At 47.7% G+C, this 21,353-nt stretch overlaps 1 pseudogene; it reads left to right on the top strand.

Moving 5' to 3' along the window:
- Positions 1-10,040: 10,040 nt before the first annotated feature.
- Positions 10,041-13,515, top strand: LOC101671872 (annotated as a pseudogene).
- The last annotated feature ends 7,838 nt before the right edge of the window (positions 13,516-21,353 follow it).

The following is a 21,353-nucleotide window of genomic DNA, read 5'->3' as shown; positions in this document are numbered from 1 at the left end:
GGAAAATCAGAAGGGGAACAGAACTGACACATGGCGTTGGGTAGAGTTCAGAGAATTGTGGATAAAGTCAGCTGAAGCCCTGATCAAACCATGCCTGAAGCCTTTGACCTTTTTTGTGAACAATTAAATCATCTGTGTCATTTAAGCCAATTTGAGATTTTTTGTTGTTGTTGTTGTTTGTTTTGTAGAGTAGAGAAGTAGAAAGCTTCTCAACTGATAGAGAAACTTACATTCAGTTTTACTGGAAGATTGTTTTGGGAGGAAGAATAAAGGAAATACCAAGTGTCCTCTGGCATTACAGTCTTTCTTCTTTCACTTTCAGATGACATTAGTGATAGAAAGGTCAGGAGACACTCTTCTAACACAGGTCCTCAATTCACAAATCCTGGGCCAAGACAGGAGTTTCTTCTAATCACAGCACATTGATGCTGGAGTCATGATTTTCTCCTTGATCTGAATTATTTTCCAGAAGAGCACTGACCACGTATTTTAATTTTTGACGAGACTTTTCCTTCTTGGTTTTGAGATCTTGGAGAGTAAGTTCTGCTGATTTTCATGCTAAAATATGGCCTTTACCTATAAATGTATAAATGAAGAGATTTAAAAACACATTCCTGACTTGTAGCTTCTTAAAAGTACCCTCTTGTAAATGGCAAAATTGAGGACTTCTACAAATGTAATTGCCAACTGCACTTGGAAATCCACTTTGTCAAACTGTGGCTTCTAACCCCTTGTCTTCGACACCGAATCAGCTTTGATACTGATGTTTCCCAGAGGTGTGGCTTTTAATCCTCAAATTACAACACAAGTTTCAACAGGCCAGGGTTTTTTCCGCCCCACCCCCCTGTCACCAGGAGTTTAGTAATTAACAAAAGGCCCCAGCACTGCACTAATGGTTTATCAAAAGGCCTGTAAGCACGTAAGAGCCTTTCTACAGGAAACAGACCTGGTACGCTCAGTGAAGGAACGTATTTAAGGAGCACTCCCCGCCAACCCCCGGCCCCGGCTCCATGTTTCGTCCTTTGGGGCTCTGTCACAGAAGTTCAACGGCAGCCTGTGAAAAGGTGGCCAAATGCAATGATCCTCGACAAGAACAAAATCTAGTGACCTCCTTCATGACCGTTTTGGAGTTACACACCTTCCCACCGTGTTCACAGCCATGGGGATTTTGCAACAGGCTTTGCTACACATGCTTTCATAAAAGCTAGTGGTTTTGTTGGGAGTCTGAAGCAAGGCGTGCAACAGCCAGTGAGTAACCCACAAGTAATGCCCGTGGTGACAATTTTGCTTTGTTCTGCTGGAGCGCGAGAAGCCGAGTCAGGACACGGGTCGCTCTTCCTGAGTGTTGGGAAAGAAAAGTCTGCGTGTTCTGAGGGGAATGTTCTCTTTATCTGAGGTGACTGCCAAGTCTTAAACACTAAAATATGTAGGTGTACTTGAGTAAAGAGAAGACATTGACATTTCAAAGATAGCTTGAGAGGAGGAGAGACGAAAGAGGAACCGGGGTCTTGGGCAGGGATGGGAGTCTACCCCTGGGAAGGTAACCTTTCGTGGAAGCCCGGGGTCCTCCGATTCTGACGGCGGGGTCCACACACATCCTCGAGCTCGCGTCTTCATGGGGCAGGCTTTCTGCTTGACCCTCTCCTCTCACTTTCTCTCTTCAGGACACCCCTAATGGATTACAGATGTCCCATTTGGTTAGAAGCACGTTCCAGATACATCTGCCCTTCTTGCTTTTATGCAAAAAACACCTGCAAATCTTTATCTTTGGTTAGATTTACCACACGTTGGAAGCTTTGAAATTTTGGTCCGGTGGGGAAGAGGAGCATGTCGCCACCCTCCTTCTCAAGTTGGATTCCATAACGGACAATAGCCCTTGGGGAGATGTTTTCATTTTTCTTTAAGGATAATGGGAAGGCTTGAAGAGCCTCAGACCTGCTCGGCTGAAGGCTAATTAATTTCTTTAATCCTACAGAGTCTTTGGGAAAATCTGTGGTGACTACGGGTGGGCAGCTCTCGAATGTGTGTGCATTTCTTCCTGATTTTCTGAGTCTTAACAAAGGAGATGAGACCACGACCTCAGCAGAAGAGAGCACAATGAAATGTTGGCAAACGGGCAAGGATATGATTACGGGACCAGCTTCCTTAGATGTGCCTTGAAAATACATGTGATGTATTTCCAATAAGTGAGTAAATCCCTCTAGGCCTCAAGGAACTTTTTTTTTTTTTTTTTCAATAAAACCACTCCCTTTTTTCATTCAGCTTCAGGATATTCCAACCCAACACCCAAGGAATGACAAAGGCCATTGAAATAGTTTTGAAATGATAAAATCATGAGCTGCCTCCGGGAGGCTTGAGAAGGAAATCCACATCCAGTGTGGTTTTGTAAGAGGTAGGACGCTGGGGCTAGCGGAACCTAGCTGCGTAACTTTGACCCTTTGGGAGCCTTGGCTTTGTGACCCGTAGACTGAGGATTAGAATCACGTGTTTATGCCACAAATAACTATTAATACTGAGTGCCTTCCACGTGCCAGGCACTCTACCGGTGCGTGAGGACCCAAGACACTCAGTCTTTGCTCTCATGAACAGCCCCTCGGCAGGACTGTCCCTTCCCGTCACCCCCTTCATTCGCTGCTGACCCCAGGGACTGGCTTAGAGCTTTGTGCCCCACCCGGGGCCTTCGTGAATCCCTGGGTTTCCGTGTTCACGTGGTCTGCCCGTCCAGGAACCCCATCCTACCATCCTTGTCCCTCCTTGGGCTTCCTCTTCTCTTCTCTTTCTCACATCTTCCCTCACACTGGAGTATGTTTTGAACCCAGAGAGACCTCCAGTGTCCTGACTCTATCCTCTCTCTCAGTCTTCTCCTGGCCTCTCTTTCTGACCTACGGACTCAGAGCCCTGTTCTATGATTCTCCTAACTCTCTCCAGTAACCCACAATTCCCTGGCATCACTATCCTCCTGAAGCGTCCAACAACCAAGTACTAAACCTGGACCCTTACTATAATCGGCCTCCTCGGCTTCAACATGCAGACTGAGTGTTGATGGAGGAACAAGATGGCGGCGGAGCTGGGGTTTCCACCAATGTCAAGTCTCTACTGCAGTGCGGCGTTTCCATGGACGACCCTCCCCCTCTTTTCCTCCCTTCAGCAATTTAACCAAAACACATCTAGAACCCCTTTTTAATCTCTCTTCCCCCGTCTTAGAGGATCGTGTTTTTCTCTATCCTCCCCACCAAGCACACCCTCGGGGACCCCATTAGTAAGAATCTCTTTTGACTGTATCTTCAATGTCTCCCTTTCAATTAGCTTGGGCTTCTCATATACACATTCTTAACTCTCCCAGATTAAGGGAAAAAACCACCCTGATAGTGGCCTGTTGTATCAGTAGATCCCTCCACCCCATTCTCCTGAGGTGTACACCCTTGAGTAGTCCCCTACCAGGGGGACTCCAGGCTTGACCGTGTAATTCGTTTTGGCTTAACGGTCATGAGCAGGTGTGGTACAAGCAGAGCCTGGGCAAGCGTGCGCATACTGAGCTTATCTCTCTCAGATTATGCCCTTTGGGAGCCCAGCCACCATGTCTAAGAAAGTCCAGACTGTCCTGCTGGAGAGAATGGCCACGTGACATGTGACAGAGGCCCTGGAGCATGAGTGGCCATTCTGGGAAAGAGGATCCCCACCTCTTAGTGTCTCACCCTCCCAAGCAGGTGACCCACCCGCCGCACACAGCCCTGCGAGCGACCTCAGGGGAGACCAGCGGAAGAGCGGCCACATTCACTCACAGAATCCGGAAAAATAACAGATCCTCGCTTTAGGTCCTCGGTTTTAGAGCGGTTTGGCATGCAGCCCCAAATACCCAAAACAACCTTGAAAGCAAAACTCAGAACACTCCCTCCATCTCACACCGCGCCTACTTTCTCTTCTTGTGGCCCCAGCTTTTCATACGCGTCTACACTGCCCCTCTTGACCTCTGATTTCTCTTCCAACAGGCCTTTGTCCGTGGCTTGCACTTTCCCTGTACCGGTCTCCCCGGACCACCGTCTCCCAGCGCGCCACGACCTCTCATGCTCCTGGCTCTCTTTGTTCCTCCTTCACTATCATTCCTCGTCCCCCTCCTGCCCTTTTCACGTTCCTCGGGTTCTGTCCGCACAGACTGTTCTAAGCATGCCCGCCTCCGTGCCTCCATGCCTGTCCCCCACACCGGGATAGCCCCACGCACCAACGTGGGGCCTCGCTCCCCACCCCTCCATTTTGGTTAATTTCTACTCTTCCTTGAGACTTAGCTCCAGCTCACTGTCCTCTGGGGAGTCTTTGCTGGGAGCCCCCATTTAACTCCTTGCTGGGCGGAGGGATGTCCCCACTCCACACTACACTCTGAGAATGACTGTATTTGCATGTAACCTGTCTAATATTTTTTAAAAAAACATTATTTTATTTATTTGACAGAGATCACAAGTAGGCAGAGAGGCAGAGAGAGAGAGGAGGAAGCAGGCTCCCCAGGGAGCAGAGAGTCCAATGTGGGGCTCGATCCCAGGACCCTGAGATCATGACCTGAGCCGAAGGCAGAGGCTTAACCCACTGAGCCACTCAGGCGCCCCACCATGACCATATCTTACTAATAATGTAGGGCTTCCCAGGGTTTAGCACAGTGTTGGAGTACCACCTGTGTCCAATAATAAAGACCCAGTAAATGATGTAGGACCGTAGAATCCACATCCCATGGCATTCCATCCATTGTAGGTTTTCATATCTGTATCTGTAAAGGAAATTGGCCTTCATATGTAACTCCTTCTATGTAAGTCACGGGAGTCTGGGCTCCGTACACATGTTTTTGTCCCATTAGTTGGTGGCCTCCCGTTCCCTGGTGCCATGGAAAAGGTTTTCAAACATGGCAACGATCTGCTTCTGTGAGATTTGACGTCATTGTCCTTTCTACTCACTTCCTCCCGATACCTGGTGACCGGGGTAGAGGTTTTGTTTTAATTACTGTGTTTTTCGATTCGTTTTCTTCTTTCTGGGTTGCCTACTCCTTCTACTTCAATTATTTATTTACTTCTGGGGAGCAATGTCCACCCAACTGCCGTTTTAAAATTCCGTAGCACAGAATTAGGCACAATTACATGATAACTTTAAAATAGATTTTCGCTCTCATTATGTCAATTGTCTCGATTCTCGTCGCGTTTTTTTTTTTCTCCCTCTTGTCCACGATATTTGTTTCTTCAAAGAGTCACGTTCTTTCATCTTTATTGTTTCCTTCCTCTTATTTTCCCTAGGCGTTCTTTTTCGTTCTATTTCTAGCAGCTTACACTGAATGCTAAATTCTTTCAAAACCTAATTTCGTTCTGTAAGTTCAATACTGGGTATATCATTAGTCCCATCTCCTATGTCTTCTTCTTTTTTTTAAGATTGTATTTATTTATTTGACAGACAGAGATCACAAGTAGGCAGAGAGGCAGGCAGAGAGAGAGGAGGAAGCAGGCTCCCTGCTGAGCAGAGAGCCCGATGCGGGGCTTGATCCCAAGACCCTGAGATCATGACCTGAGCCAAAGGCAGAGGCTTTAACCCACGGAGCCACCCAGGCGCCCCTTCCTATGTCTTCTTGTGTATTATTTCCCTAACCATTTTTTCTAAACCCTCTCTTCTTATGTTATTTTCCTTTGAGCCAGATACTACATAAGCCTTTCCAGTTGATTGATGGCTTTTTTTTGGTCTTTGGCTTACGATTTCTTACTTTACAACCCTCTGACCAGAGATTATGTCCGATGTCATTTCTACTCGTTTGAATTTATTGACAGGGCTATGTCAAAAATTATTGGTGTCTACATTACACAAAAATAATTTGTGTAATAATTCTGCTTATAAAATACCATCTCCTAATTCTACCTTAAAAGTATATTATCCATATTCTCTAGTCTCTAATTCTTCTTTGGTGCAAAATCTATTTAATCTGTCACAATCTAATAACAGTGAATTAAAACTTTTCGTTGCAGTCCTGTGTATGTGTGTGTGTGCGTGTGTGTGCGCGTGTGTTAGGATTTTCGGGCTTGGGAATCTTGGAGGTCTACTTGGAGGAGTGTGCTGAACTGTGGATAGTCCAAAGCTGAAAGGGTTAACAATGTGACGGTAGAAAGAGTCCCCATCAGTCAGCTTTCTTATGTCCCGTACTTCCCTGGTTGTTGGACTTACGACTCTGTGTTGTAGTTTCTTATACGTAGTCTCCACCAGATGGGATCTGCCCAGCTCACTGAGTATCTTAGGAGAGGCATTCAACAGAGGCCTGTTTGTGGAATAAGTCAATATTGTTGGATTCTCTTTTTTTAAAACCAACTCGAGACTCCTGGCTCTCTAACATAACACCCGATCTAAGTGCCACCTGTGCTCTGACTTTAGAGATCTTGCCATGTGCTTCCTTAGTGTTTCCTTTGTTTTTGTGCTGACATAGGAAAGGAGCCCTGTCTACTTTTGGCTTCTTGGAAGCCCTCCCCCATATTGTTCACCCCAGTCACAATTTTCTCGAAACATTTTATGAACTTCTGTTCTGTGCTCAACCAAAGCTGGAATCTTTGGACTCCCCTTTATAGACAAAAGAAATATCATGCCCTTCTGACCCTCCCTCTTCTTTCCTTACCTTTCCGATTCTTCTAACATTGAAAATCTGATCAGATTATAGGTATGTGTTGTCATGTAACAAATTATCCTAAAATGTAATAGCTTACGACAACGAGTGGTTTAGTCCCAGGACATGGCTTAGCTGGGAGTCCTCTGGCTCGGTTTCTAGTAAGCCTGTAGTCAACTGGGGAAGCATTTGCTTCCAAGCCCCCTTCCCCCATGTGGCTATGGGCAAGTGTCAGATCTTGGTTGGCTTTTTTTTTTTTTTTTTTAAGATTTTATTTATTTATTTGAAAGACAGAGATCACAAGTAGGCAGAGAGGCAGGCAGAGAGAGAGAGAGAGGGAAGCAGGCTTCCTGCGGAGCAGGGAGCCTGATGCGGGGCTCGATTCCAGGACCCTGAGATCATGACCCGAGCCGAAGGCAGCAGCCCAAACCACTGAGCCACCCACGCGCCCCTTGGTTGGCTTTTGATAACTCTGCCAGTTATCCGTTTCCTGCCACGTGGGTCTATCCATGGGGCGACTCGACATGGCGGCAGTGCTTTGCTCAGAGCAAGCAAGGGGGAAAGCGAGAGAGAACAAGAGATGGAGAGCAAGATGGAAGGCGGTGTCTTTCCGTAACGTGGTCTCACAGGGCACATGCCATTACTTCTGCTGCAGTCTGTTAGAAGAGTGTCCCGCTCACATGGCAGGGCAGGGGATCTCACGAAGACCTGAACACCCAGGGGTGGGGGGGGGGATGGGGAGGGGCTCTATGGGAGTCCCCTCCAAAGCTGTGTGTGCAGTATAAAAAAAGTCCTGTGTTCTTTTCAACTGTTTTCCCTTCTGTTCCAATATCTGCACCAGTTATTTAGAAAATAGTAACCCTTTCCCCCATTCATTGTAAAAACCTGATGTAGATTTTTATACTTACGTCCATAACTTAATTTCAATAACAGTCACCATGATTTTTGCAATCGTAACTTCCCAATTAATAGTTCCTTCACTAATTCTGACCAATGATTTGAACACTCTTGAAGAAGATCCGCATGGACAGCACTAAGCTTATTAATGTTTTTGAGTCTCTCCAAACCTGACAATGTCTTTCAGCTTCCCTTGTATATGAACGACCCGTGACTAGAAATAAAATCCCCGTGGGTTGTATCAACGTCTTACTGGACTCCAGGTTTTTCTCCACTTTGAACATTGGCTATTTCAGAAGAGACATATGGAGCAAGCTTGTTTTTAACCCCCTTGAATGTTTCCCTTGAGGTTTAAGAATATGTGAAGATATGTATTAATATTGTTTCTTTTTTATTGATCAAAGCTGGGATAAGGCAAATCCTCCTGATTTCCAAGCTCATTTTTTCCCCTGCCAAATTCTGCGTGTACTTTTATAACTTATTTTTTTTCTTTTCTTTTTTTTTTTTTTTTAATTTTAAAGTAGGCTCCGTGCCCAACATGGGGCTTGAACTCACGACCCTGAGATCAAGAGTTGTGTGCTTTATGGGCTGAGCCAGCCCGGTGCCCATAACCTATTCTTAATCAGCTGTTGTTTTTCAGGAAAGTTTTATTCAGTTTGGTGGAGAGGTCGGTGTCTTGCTCTTCATAGACATTATCTTCTTTTGCTTCATTTAAAATATTTTATTTGGACTTACCCAGCTTTTGGCATCTAATTTATGGTTTATCATCTATTTGGATGACCAGCTTTTCTGCAGTTTACATTCTGCTCTTACCACTTTTAAATGAAGATCCAATTTCAGTTATTATGGATATAATTTTGTGGCATTCTCTTTTTGTGCTGACCTGTTTATTGGTGTAATGAATTCCTTCATCTCCTTGGAAATAGCAGCTTTATCTTCAAGTTAATCTAATGAAAAGAAAGACTCTCCTTTGGGGTCTTCCATATTCTTCAGGACTGTGGAATTTCTTCATAGGTCCCACGTTTCTTTGGGCTTTTCTAAAAGTCTTTAGTGTGTTTGTCTGGAAGACTAGAGGGACTGGATTTCCCAAAAACCTCACATCCCGTGATTCATTTGAACACGGAGTGCTCTCCCTGGGACCAGTGCCAAAGGTTCAATCAAAAGGCTGCCAACAACTCTCTTAGGAAGTTCCTGGGTCTGAAAATGAAGGAGAGACTAGGAAAAGCTGCAGGTTAGCTAACCTAATTCTTCCTCAGAGTAAGACTGGAGTATAAATCAATCAGGAGGTATAGGTCACTCAGCCTGCTTCTGCTCGATGGCTGAACAAAGCAACTCTAGAGTAGACTGAGTGTTTTCTCATTCACACTGCTGAATTATTTGTGTTGGCTTGTGTTACAACATTTCCTTCTTATCTTAAGCATCTTCGGGTAACTTCTACCCAAATTTACAGTCCACAGTTCATCTACTATTCTATTTCCCCCCTCATTTGGGCTTTCTTTGTTCACAATCCATTCCCATCTCTTTGGGTTCACTTTTCTTCTTGCTGAAGTAAGTCCTTTGGTGTTTTTTCAGTGAGAATCTGTGAAGGGCAGATACCCGTTGACTTTGCAAATCTGAACAAGCTTTTCTTTTGCTCTGACTTGTGAATGATATTTTAGCTGTGTGAAGAACTCAGAACAGATTCTTTTTTTCTTTCCACACTTCGACCCCGTTATTCCACTGTAAGTCTCTGGCTTCTGATACTGCTCACGAGTGGTCCACTGTTGATCTGTCTAATACACCGCTGCAGAAACTGTCTTGCCTCTTACATGACTTTGACTTTTTTTCCTTTTTATCCTTAATTTTTTGCGGCTTAATAGCACGTATATACAAATGATTTAATTGCATGCTCTGTTTTTGGGTGTTTTTTCTTGCACTATGAGGAAAAAATCTCAGCCAACATTTTTCAACTGTTGTTCTCCCATCCTCCGATCTTCACTATCCTCTTACTTGAGACTATACTATTAGACCTATCCTGGAACCTGCTGGAATCTCTCTATCCATCCTCTGGCACATCCCAGCACAATAAAGATCGGTAACAAAGAGAGTTTTGAACTACGGGAGTTTTGAACTCTCTTTGTTACCGATCTTTATTGTGCTGGGTAAAATTCTTGGTACTCTCTCTCAATTTGCTACTTTTCATTTTATGTTCCATACAGAGGAGAATTTATTTTTACCTTAGTGAATACATTCTTCAGTTCTAAGATTTATTTTAAGTTCTTTATCGTTTTCCCTTGTTCTGGTTTCTTTTCTGCCTGTTTTGTTTTTTTATTTTTATTTTATGTTATTATTTTATTTTATTTTTATTTATTTTTAAAAAATAAATATTTTTATTTATAGCTTTTTTATTCTTTTATGGAGGTTATTCATTTATTTATCCCTTTGAAGACCCTAAAATAGTCATTTTCAGGCAGGTCTATTCTTATCATGTCAGCTGGAATGAATTCACCTACTCACTGTTGATTTAAAACTTAATGCAAGAGTCGGAACCAGAGTGCTCGCTTCGGCAGCACATATACTAAGAGTCGGAACCAGATCTAAGATCAGCGTGTACAACTGAGATTGATGTGGGACTCCCTGACCCATTAAGGAAGCCTGAAAAAAAAAATATGGCCTTTCGGGTGGTAACGATCTCCACGAGTACATGCCCCTTGTGAAGGACCTCCTCCACCCATCCCTGGAAGAGAAGAGGAAGCCGAGGAAGAAAGGCCTGGTAGAGAGCCCCAAACCCTACGCCATGGATGTGAAGTGCCATGCAGAGACAGTATTTTGTGTGTGGGCTGCCCCACTGTCCTTTGCCAGCCCACAGGAGGAAAAGCAAGGCTTACAGAAGGATGCTTCTTCTTAAGGAAGCAGCACGAAAGCATCCTGAATCAAGGTGAGTGGGCAATCATTCCAATAAGCATATTTTGGATAAAAAATATGCTAAGGCTTCCCCACTTGTCAGCTATGATTTCCGAAAAATTTAGAGTCCACGAAAGTACTTATTTTCTTTTTGAGCTTGGCTATGTATTTGTCCTGCTCTGTTTTTTACATCTTATCTATCATTGTCACCTGTAGAGGTAAAGAGGAACCCAGAGTGTGAACTTAATCCAACTTTGACTCGAGTCCTGCTTCTAAACATATAATTTATATGGGCAGTTCCATCTCCGTTCATGCCTTCAGTGTCTCTCCATCTCAGTAAGGTGTTCTGAGTCCTGCAACAACTTCAGAGACCGCTTGCAACAAGCAAGTGTCAGATGCGGTTCCTGAATTGTGAATTTCTATTTTACCACCCATTTTGAAAATTAGCATAATCATACGACCTATTAGCATCCCCAGCGCAGCTTTTATCTACATCTAAATGCCGTGGGAATCTTTGAGTCACAGAGATCATTTCAAGGGGTGTGACCATTATGTTGCCCTACTACCAGTGCTACGTTATTTCTAGTGCGCAGTTCTTACACTGATTTGCTTGGTTCTCCTAGGCAGAGATATTTACTGAGGACTTCGCTCCTGGTCCAGTGCTACCCTGGGGCTGGGGGGCCATCGAGTGCACAGGGTATCCACGGAGGCTCTGGCCCTCCGTGCACACTTACATGGTTACACAGAAGTGTAATAGTTGGAACAAAGAGAAAGCACAGTGGAGAGGGCGGGATGTCCTGCCGACGCCCAGGGAGCAGATCTGAGGTGATGGTCACTGCCATATCCTCTTCTTGCCATCCCCCAGGCACCTAGGTATCACTGCAACCTCTCCCCTTTACTTCCTTGGCCCCGGGGTGCTCGTGTGCACATGTGTGTGTGTGTGTGTGTGTCCGTCCCTCCTTATGCTTTGTGGCTGGAAGGTATAAACCTTGCAGACAACTGCCTTAGCTCCCCACTGTCCTGCTCCTTTTTTTTTTTTTTAAAGATTTTATTTATGTATTTGACAGAGATCACAAGTAGATAGAGATGCAGGCAGAGAGAGAGAGGGAAGCAGGCTCCCTGCTGAGCAGAGAGCCCGATGTGGGGCTCGATCCCAGGACCCTGAGATCATAACCTGAGCCAAAGGCAGAAGCTCAGCCCACGGAACTACCCAGGTGCCCCACTGTCCTGCTCTTAAGGAAGGACTCCTGTCCAGGGTTTAGTAGGCGGTGCTAGGAGCGCAAAACGGAGGACACTGAGAGGCAAAGGGCTCGCGGCTCCTATCAGGAGCTCAATCTGGAGTGCAGTGGCCAGTGAGGCTGAGTAGCAGGCGTCTACATTCTGATTTGGTGAGAGCCTCCAGGATTGCGCAGCAAGTCCGACGGGGGCTAGTCAGCCAGCCCACGCACACTGCGACACAGAGAATGCCACAGAGTGGAGAATGCTTGCAAAAATGTGGCCAGAAGTGGCGCGCTAGGAGAAGGAGCCCGTCACCACTCCTCGTCTGCTCCCTTGGGCGGCTGAAGGTGAGACAACTCATCCGTTCCCACCTGCACGCTTGTCCTGTTGCACGCAAGAGAGAGGAGGGAGTTTTCGCGTTTCTAAATTTTGTTTCGCATCTTGCCAATCTTGTTATGTAGGAGTTCTGAGAAGGGACTCTCCACTCGATACATACCCTTCTTATAAGGAGGCACTCTCATATTTTTATTCTGTTCTGTTTCCTTCTATCACAGTCTATTTTATTTAAAGATAGAAAACCTGCAAATTTCATGAATGGATGAATGGTTGAACAAAATACGATTTCTATCTTCTTATCTATCTAGCTATCTCCATGATGGATATTTACGGAATGGAATATCGTTTTACCTTAAAAAGGATGGAAATCCTGTCACATGCTATCCTATGGATGAAGTTTAAGGATATTACACTAAGTGAAATAGCCAGATACTGGCTATTTCAAAATACTAAAAGTAAGTATTGTATGCTGCCACTTGTTATATGAGGCACCTAAGGGTCGTCACATTTGCAGAGACAGAAAGCAGAAGGGTGGTGGCCAGGGGCTGGGGGAGAGGGGAAAGGGGAGCTATGACGGTTATGGAGTTTCAGTTTTGCAAGATAAGAAAGTTCTGGAGTTGGACGGTGGTGCTTGTTGGTGACGGTACTTAACCCGACTGAGGTGTATAAATGGCGAAGACGGTACATTTTATGTTAGGTGGTGTTTGTCCTTCTTGTTTTAACCCCACATAAAACACAATGAGGTCATTGTGACAAAGCACGGGGGCTCTGAGGGGCCCTGCCTAAAGTGGGGTCAGTCAGGGAGGGCTCCCCAGAAGAAGTGGCATTTAAAGCCAAGACCTAAGGGGCGAATGAAGTTAACCATGGCAGGGAGTGGAGGCTCCAGACGGAAGAAGCCTCCTGACTGTGAACAGGCTAAGCCTTATCAAGTCCTGTGTGGGTTCCTGCTGTCAAACGGCTTCCTGCTCTCAATCTCTTTCCACCTACACACTGATCCAGATTAATTTTCTAGAACACTGCCTGGATCATGCCAGTCTCCCACCTTCCTGGTTAATCCTTCCAGAACGTTCTTCTTTTGCCTGCTGAACAACCCCTCTGCCTGCCGCTCAAGGCCCTCTCCTCCCGGCCCCACCGTGGCCAGTCAGCACCCCGCTCCCCCCACCCAGGTGAACCCTCGCCCCAGACGTCCCTGCGCCACAGTCCCTGGACACACCTCTGCTCTTCTAGGTGCGCCCTCCTCTCTCCACCCCCACCCCCATGTCCCCGACCCTCTTGCGCCTTCGACCCCCTCTCCACTCCCTTCCTGCCGTCTGTGGCCTGGTGTTCAGCTGTTTTTTAACTCCTCCTCCTCCTTCCCCACCTCTGCACACACCCTTCTCCAGGGAACGGAGCCTTACTCAAGGTCAGAGTTAGGCCCTGTCCAAGGGCCTAACAACACTTCCCGGGGCCTAACAGTCATGGTGATCCTGAGTCCCCCAAGGTCCGCAGCTCTCACCAACCCCGGGGCAGCTGCTGACCTGAGGCCGCTGTGCGCCAGGAAGCAGCCGGTTTACCCTCCGCCCTGAGTCCCGCTCCAGCACCTTCCATCTCCTCCTGACATTCTTGAGCTGAACCTCTCCTGACCAGGCCCTCCAGATGCTTAACAGGATTATCTGCCTAACAGCGCAGCCCTCCCAGGCTGGTGATTTTATCCCCCCCGAAAAGCAGGGCAGGGACAAGCATGAAGGCACATTTTCCCAGAGGCCAGAGGACAGACACCCTCTGGGGCTGGGGGTGGGGGGCTGAGGGGTGCAGAGGATTCAGGGGGCCCTCCACCTTGGGCCTGCTCTCTTGAGAAGCCCAGCCAGGGGTCTGACCTGGAGCAAGGCGACCACCACAAAGCCGGGTTTTGCACCCGGGATCTCGGCGACTGGCAAAGGCTGCGGGGCTGTGGGGCGGAGAGGAGCGGCGAGGGCTGAGGGGGGAGGCACGGGGGTGGGGAAATCCACCTGGATGCCATCAGTCTTGCCAGAGTAAACAGAGCTGACAGGAGTGCTTGCCGGCAGCCTGGTACAGGTTAGGGGGGGTCACCGCAGCGGCCTGGTGACCCGCCTGCCTGAAGGTAGAGCCGCTCTGGAATCTGTCACAAAGGACAGAGCTGAAAGCTCATTCCTCGTGGAATGAACCCGTTTCCTGGCATTCCACACAACGGGGAGTGAGGATGCTTTTAAAAATGTCTTAAATGTAAATCTGAGCTGGGATCAAATACACACATTTAAAGCAAAACAAACAAAAGAGATTCACCCTCGCCAACCTCAAAGCAGGATCCCTAGTCTAGATGTCACTAGCCATAAAAAAAAATACCTTTCTCAGAGCTCTTTCTCAGTTTTCTGGATGCGGGAGGGTTTAGAAAGCATAGCTGGACTTAGCAGGAGAACCTACCACGTAATTATCTAGAACTCCCCATCACAACGGCAGGGCCGAACTCGAGCAAAGGTCTTTTATTAATATCCTATAATATCGGGGATGGAAACCTCTCTGTCTCTTCCTAAGAGCAAACCCTGCAAACACTCACTTCTTCTTAGTGTGACTATGAAAGTGACATCAGTGGCATAGTTAGCATACTTCCCAGCACTCTCCCACGAGCTAGACCGAGTGGGACAGAAATTGTGGGGGGAAAAAAAAAAGTTTGAGTAACTCACAAGGAATTTTGAATCATCGGAAGCACCAGCAAGACGATTGTTAATCCCTCCCTTCAGCAGGCGGCGGGGGTGGTGGTGGTGGTGGTGGTGGTGGTGGTGGGGTGTGGGGGGCTGGTAAGTGCCTCAAACAGGGCCAGAGTTTGGGATGGGGGGACCACCCAGACGCTCAAAGTCACGGCCACGGTGACTTCAGCTCGAAGACCCACACAAACGGTTTCTTTCGGAAGAAAGCCAGTCACCACCCAAACCTGCCTAAGCCCTAGCAAGATGTCCGGCTGATTTGTTTTGTGACCTTGGGCAAGTCACTTCACCAGCCCTGGTCTTGTTTCTTCACCTATAAAACAAAGATAGTAAAACCAGGGTGCCTTCGGGGTACTCCTGGCACTAATGAAGGCTTGTAAAGGGCTTTGAGATCCCCAGGATGAAAGTCTCTGCAGAACAGTAAAGCCTGATTATTACGCTTCGAACACGACATTCCCATGAAAACCCTGGTCAGGCTCTTACCCCACCTCTCCGTGAAGATTTAATAGCAGAGAGTTGTAATAAGTTCGTGAAGGACAGAGACCTCCATTACCGATACAAAATATGCTGCAGCGAACTAGTATATTAAGGCTATTATCATGAATAATTAAGGCCAGGTTCTACTCACAGATTAATGAACCAAGTGTGTGTTGTGAGGTAGTGGGTTTTCACTGTGGCTTCCTCAACCCGCTCACGTCACGAAATTTATTTATCCTCCGTGGGTCCCTCAGCTTGCGTGGATTAGCAGGTTTACCCCACCAAAGAGGCTGGCGGAGTAAACTTCTGAGGGATGCTTTCATGCCTACTGTAAGAAATAAACCCAATTAGAGGTCTCTTAGCACAGATGAAGAAGGTTCATTAATGATAATGAAGGGCTGACCTACCCTAGGCCCCTAAGTTTGTAATTAATCTTGCACAGACCTTCCAGCTTGCATATATTGAAGAATATCAAAGTCATGTACATTGCTCCGGGCTAACACACATGCACGTGGAAAGGAGAAGTGCAGGTTCATGTGCAGACATCTTGGCTGATCTCGGACAAGGAGATGCTACGTCTGATGGTGCATTCGCGTTCCAAGGTAGAGCCATAATTAGATAAAATAAAAGCCTTTAGATAACTCACAGGGCCCGAATATAAAAATCCGTAATTTCTCAATTCATTCACGACATTAAAAAAAAAAAAAAAATGTCCGGGGGAAGGGAGAGAATGTGGATTGTAAGAGAGATGGCCAAGAGGAATTACAGACATTCACGTGAGTGTATCGATCAGTGGAATGACTTAGGCTCTAACTGTCCCAAGATGAGTTTCAGCAAATATCCCGAGGATTCGTGTTTACACCGTGTGCTCCTTTTTCTGGAATTTCCATCTTGCCCCGTGCTTTTAAAAGTAGTGCCGCCACTGGGCACGGGTGGCTAAGTGGGATAAAGCCTCTGTCTTCAGCTCAGGTCATGATCCCAGGGTCCTAGGATCAAACCCCATTATGGGACTCTCTGCTCAGCAGGGAGCCTGCTTCCCCCACTCTCTCTCTGCCTGCCTCTCTGCCTACTTGCCATCTCTGCCAAATAAATAAATAAAATCTTTTAAAAAAAATAATGCTGCCACTGGAATTGGCCAAGGTAAGGTAATTAGCAACACCAGGGTGCAGGGACTGTATACAGTGAGAGAGGAAAAGAGACGACTTGCTGCTGGAGATAAGGGTCACTTGTAGATTTCTGGAATGGTCTTTAAAAAGGAGAGGTGCTGGGTAACAAAAGAGAGATGCTGTGGCCGTGAGGTCCGTCTTTGCAGCTGGGAAACTCATCTGCAACTCACCTCGAAGGGCCACATACTGAAAAAAATTACTGAGGCCATTCAGGACCATTAGGTGTATAGATAAGCAGGATAAAGTAACTTTCAAGGGAACCTGGAATTCTTTTCCTGACTCAAAGCCAAGTTTTCCAAACATGCTGGGCAGTAGGCCGCCTGGATGCAAGGACCTCCACGCACTCACCCCCTCCTCTGCCTGGGAAGCTCCTACTCATCTTCTAAGACGCCCATCTAAATGACTCTTGTTCTGTGAGCCTTCATCGGTGTTTGCAGGTCGAAGTCTATGATTCCCCCTTGATGCTCTCACGTACTCGGCACACAACCTCCTGGATGATGTAGCACATCCCATGGGGAGGATGGCCCAATCCACGTCCCCCTCCAGGCGTGAGGCTTGGAGCGTGGTGGCCCTATCTTACTCACCTTTGTTGTGGATCTAACAACAGCAGTGAGTGATAGGACGAAGTGCCTGGCGCCCGAGACATGTCCATTATTTCTAAACATAAATGTTTACCAACCAGCGTGGCACCCGGCACTGACCTGTCAGAGTACATTCTGGCTGTGAACAATCCTTAGGGTTGTTCTGGAATACAGCCCTCCCCAGGCTGCATAATAAACACCGAGTGTTTATTAAAATAAATTCAACTGCAGCTGGAGTTACCCAGTCGAGCTTTTACGGCCCCAGGGCTAGGTATCTCCATTTTCCCACCTGTAAAATGGGAGAGTAATACCTTCATGGTGTTGTCGTTGCAGATCTAAGATGGGGCGTCACGTGAGAAAGTGCTTTGTGCTTAATATAGGTTGATTCTGAATGTGCCTATGGCTAAAGTCGCCATCTATTAAGGCTCTAGAAAAGTGGCCCTGAAGTCATCCTTTCAGTATATGTGCTGCCGAAGCGAGCACTCAAGTCGTCCTTTTAAAAGGGATCATATCTTCCAAGTCATTAGGGATCCTTTGGGGAGTTTGGCCTGGACCCCTTTCAGGGAAGGTCAGGTTCAAGGGTCCGGGTGAGGTGGTACTTCTGTGGCCAGGTGGCCCAGCCTTGGGTCAAGGGAACTGATCTGTTTAGAGATAAGCAGTGCTGGTGGAATGCAGCCTGGTTCAGAGCTCTCTCAAGGGCAGAGTCTCTCCGATTTTGCCGCACATTAGCGTCAGCTGTTGGGCTTTTAAGACTGCCGTCCAGGCTGCACCCCAGGTGGATTAAATCAGAATCTCTACGGGTGGGACCCAGACATTGGTATTTTCTAAAGCCCCCTTGGAATATTCCAACAGGCAGCCAGGGTTGGTAGTCCAGAGCATAGCGGGTCACAGACCTCGATGCCCACAGAGGAGGCCCGGCCGGTCACGTGACCAACCTGTCATAAGACATTTGGGAGTAGTGAGGACTGCGGTTGTCTGGAAAGCACCTGTCCTAGTTGCAGATTTTCAGCTTTAAAAAAAAAGAACACACTGTTTGAGCCAAATGCAACACAGCTGTAAGCTGGACCTGGCCCACGGGACATGGGTTTGCAAACCTGGCCTGGGCGAATACTGCCAGAGGCCTCGGGGGGCTCTGAGCATTGGGGAAAGGAAGCTGGGCCTCAGGAAGGGCTGCAAAAGCCATCAGCCGGGGCTTCCCCAGGCTTCCCCCTCCATCCTGTCCCCTTCCCCCTCTATCTCCCCAGATGTGACTGTTAATTGGCTTTTATTTATTTTACATGCTTTGACATTTCAGGTGCCTCGAAAAATGTATTTTAACACGCCGCTCCAGCAGACGTTGGATTTCATCTTGGCAGAACGTTCTTCGCACTGATTCCTGCTGACAGGCCTCGGTGGGAGCCCCCCAGGGGGATCCCCTGTGGCAAGGGAAGGAAGCAGACTGGCCAGGGTTCTGCAGGACCCCCTCTCCTCTGGCAGGGCAGACCGTCCTCGCCGCTGGGGCGTGGCCTTCCTGCAGGAGGGCTGACTTGTGCGTCGCTGCACAAGCGGGTTGGCAGTTTGATTGTGAAGCCCTTGGTCCAAGCGCCACTGTGTTCCTTTGCGTTCTCTGGATTCAGAAGTCGTTCTCTGGATTCAGAAGTCGTTGACTAAACTGGGTGTGGCCTGGACAAGGCCGGACGCGTCCCGTCGCATCTCCCTCCCGGCCCCTCCCCACCCGTGATTAGTAAGTCCTTCCAGTCCTGCACGGAGGCCCCAGCAAAGCCATAGATCGAGGCCGGCCGGGACACAGACTGAATGAACCACACACACTTCCTGTGGCGCAAGTCAGCATTTCTTTCCAGAAATGTCCCCCCTTGCCCTGAGTGCGGTTCCTCTATAGGCTTGGCCGCTGAATGCCTTCCACAAAGGAAATCCCTCAGATGAAGGGCAGTGAAGAGACAGGCCCCTAGTGATCATTGCATAAGAATAAACCAGCATCCCTGGAACGGGGAACCCATGAATGAAAACCACCTCGCTCCTGCCCCTAGTTATCACGACTGACAGCGGACACGTTTCCTGGGGGAAAGATGAAGACAGCGTGGGATTCGGTTTTCGGGGTCACTGAACACTTTTGAGCCCAGGGAACAGAGAGGAACAAGTCAGTCCCTGCCCTCAGGGAGCCCCGTGCGTTCTAACAAGGGGTGTACAAAGCCGCTCTGTGGGACTGCAGGAGGAAGTGACTAACTTGGCCTTGGGGCACAGGGGATGTCTCGCAGATGCTGGGACAGGAGGGCGGGGTCTCCAAGGCACGCCCTGTTCCCAGCAGGAGCCTGACTCCAAGTTGGGGACAATGTCTGCCCTCAGGGGAGAGTTGGCTCAGGCCCGGTTTCCCAGCTCCGGCTTCCCAGACAGCCCTCACCTGGGAGGAGAGGGAGTCACAGGCTTCCTTTAAAGGCCGGTCCGCTGCCTCCCTCCCGCCCTCCCATCATCCGCTCTTCACCCATACGTCTCCCCCCATCACTTGGGGTACCGCGTACCCAGTGAGGGTTAACGACTCACAAATGAAAAGGCAGAACCTAAGAAAAGCTGGGAATGACAGCTGTGGTAGGCCAAGCCCTGTGTGCGGAGTGGATGGTGGGAGAGGTCCAATTCACCAGATGGGGGTCTTTTTTTTTTTTATAAGATTTTTGGGGTGCCTGGGTGGCTCAGTGGGTAAAAGCCTCTGCCTTTGGCTCAGGTCATGATCTCAGGGTCCTGGGATCGGCCCGCATCGGGCTCTCTGCTCAGCAGGGGGCCTGCTTCCTCCTCTCTCTCTGCCTGCCTCTCTGCCTACTTGTGATCTCTGTCAAATAAATACAATCTTAAAAAAAATAAATAAGTAAAATAAATTTTAGTTTATTTTTCTGACAGAGAGACACAGCGAGAGAGGGAACACAAGCAGGGGGAGTGGGAGAGAGAGAAGCAGGCTTCCCGCTGAGCAGGGAGCCTGATGTGGGGCTCAATCCCAGGACCCTGGGACCAGGACCTGAACCAAACAAAAGCAGACACTTAAGGACTGAGCCAAGGGGTGCCCCCAGATTGGGGTCTTTTATCACCAACATTGTTTAGAATCACTGGCGCATGGAGATGCTAAAAAACAGACTTTGCATCAACTCCAAGGCAAACAAATAAGCTGATAAGACCTAGTTTTGTTATTTTAAAATCCTCTAGAGACTACAGGCTCCTTTATTCCAAGCATGGTGTCCCCTGCTCCATCCCCACGTTTGTTACTGAATAAAGTAACATCCTGAAAATTCAGAAAAAAACCCTAAAAATTCAAGAGCACTGTCCATGCCTCAGAGTTTCAAAGAGGAGCTGCAGGTGTGTGACTGGCGGGCTGTGCCGGCAGGAAGGACTGGGACACAGTTTGCTAACTTGAACACGCCTGAGCAGAAGGGGCTTGGAGGATCCACCCCTCCAACAGCCCAGCGGCGGCCCATCCCTATCTTGCTCTCCAGATGGGAACCCTAGAGGCACTGGGATTGGGGAACATGGAAGGAGATCTAGGGGGGTCCAAGGAACCCCGTGTCTTCAAGGATCAGGAGTGGCAAGAAATCTCGAGGACTACTCGGACCCTTTCGGGAGGACAGAGTGCAGCCTGAGGAGGAGGTACAGGAACTTTCCCAGAAGATAGTAGCAAGATGTTTATTTGGACCCAGAAGTTTAAAGTTATTGTTAAATAGACTCTGGAAAGTCTTATAGGACTTTATAGCCAGAGGGGCACCTGAGTGGCTCAGTCGGTTCTGTGTCTTCTTTCGGCTAGATCACGATCTCTGGGTCCTGGGATGGAGCCCTGCTGAGGGCTCCCTGCCTGGTGGGGAGTCTGCTTCTCCCTCTGCCTCTGCTCCTTTCTTGCACACACTCTCGCTCTTTTTTTCACTCAAATAAACAAAATCTTAAAAAAAAAAAAAAAACTTTATAGCCAGAAAGTTTAGATTTGAATATTATGAGCTTGGGCATGTGGCTTGCCCTCTCTGTGCCTCAGTTTCTCATTCTAAAGTGGGGATAATAGTAGGACCTAGCATATTGGGTTGCCGTGAGGAGTCAGTAAGTTAATACAGGGAACGCACCTGGGAGTAGCTATTCTCACTGGTGACGACCCCCCACCCCCACCCAGTAAGGTGTTCAAGTCTGGTGTCCTTACCTGCTCAGTGATGTGGAGTCTCTGAAGTCTCTCCCAGATAAAATATTTAGGGAAATGAAAAATTTCTCCAAGAACGTTTGCTGCTCTTCAAGAAGCACCTTCTCCTTGAAGCTGCCAAGTTTCCTCAAAAAAACAGAGTGCCTCTGGTTAGCAGAATTGTGCACTTTTATGCACAATGAACAGAGAATGAACAGAGGGGATATTATTGCAGGAACAGGGCAGAAAGAGTGGGGCCCCTAGGCATCTCTGCCCCATTCTGCAGTTTGCTCCCGGTTTCCATTCCCTGTACATCAGAGTGTCATCGCGGAAAATGGA

The sequence above is a fragment of the Mustela putorius genome, unplaced genomic scaffold (assembly GCF_011764305.1).
Source record: "Mustela putorius furo isolate JIRA1106 unplaced genomic scaffold, ASM1176430v1.1 tig00003875_pilon_pilon_pilon, whole genome shotgun sequence".
Taxonomy (NCBI): domain Eukaryota; kingdom Metazoa; phylum Chordata; class Mammalia; order Carnivora; family Mustelidae; genus Mustela; species Mustela putorius.
This window is presented reverse-complemented; position numbering and strand designations above follow the sequence as displayed.